The following is a 701-nucleotide window of genomic DNA, read 5'->3' as shown; positions in this document are numbered from 1 at the left end:
TTGGTGTTGTCAGCACCACGCTCTCCCAAGTGAGCTAACCAGCCATCCCTATATAGGGAACTGAACCCAGGGCCTTGGTGTTATCAGCACCACACTCTCCCAAGTGAGCTATGGGCCGTGCCTAGGTAATTCTAATAATAGTTTACATTACAAAATACTTACAAATATGTTACCTTACCTAAAATCATCACAACAGTGTTTTAGAAGAGGTGTTATAGAAGAAAAAAAACAAGTGGACGAACTCTTCTAGTATTTGCCCAGTGTCACATAACTAGTGACAAAACATAGATTTTATGATTCATTGCTTACCTCCTGCCTCCTGTTTTCAAAACATTGTCTTGGAAAAATAACTGGGAAGGAATTCTTTGAACGTGAACAATTTCTTGTATAGCTAAACTTTGTTATGAAAAATTGACTTAATAATACAGTTAAGCTTGAACTTGAAAGTTTTATTCTTTAGTTTCCCAAACCAATATAAACTTCTGATTTTACTTCATTAAAATTCTTCTCTCCCCCAGTAACTAATTAATTATTTAAAATAATTGTTTTTATTAGTGATTTTTCCCCCCATTATAATACTCTGTTTTGGAATATACATTTTCACTGTCTCCAATTTCAATCTAGTAAGGCCTGAGATCGGCTTACTAAAGAGAATATAATCAACAAAGCAGTTTAAATTTCTTTGCTCTAAAGCATTGACT

General features: G+C 34.1%; 1 protein-coding gene across 1 annotated transcript in view; it reads left to right on the top strand.

Annotated features, from left to right (window-relative positions):
- The window catches only part of INTS7 (integrator complex subunit 7), a gene marked incomplete at its 5' end in the record, with an annotated part of 48,764 nt that overhangs the window by 26,583 nt on the left and 21,480 nt on the right, over positions 1 to 701 (top strand). The gene's annotated exons all lie outside the window — the stretch shown is intronic.

This window comes from Galeopterus variegatus, unplaced genomic scaffold (genome assembly GCF_000696425.1).
Source record: "Galeopterus variegatus unplaced genomic scaffold, G_variegatus-3.0.2 Scaffold2559, whole genome shotgun sequence".
Lineage (NCBI taxonomy): Eukaryota > Metazoa > Chordata > Mammalia > Dermoptera > Cynocephalidae > Galeopterus > Galeopterus variegatus.
Note: the sequence above shows the minus strand (reverse complement) of the source record. Positions and strands in the feature narration are given on the sequence as shown.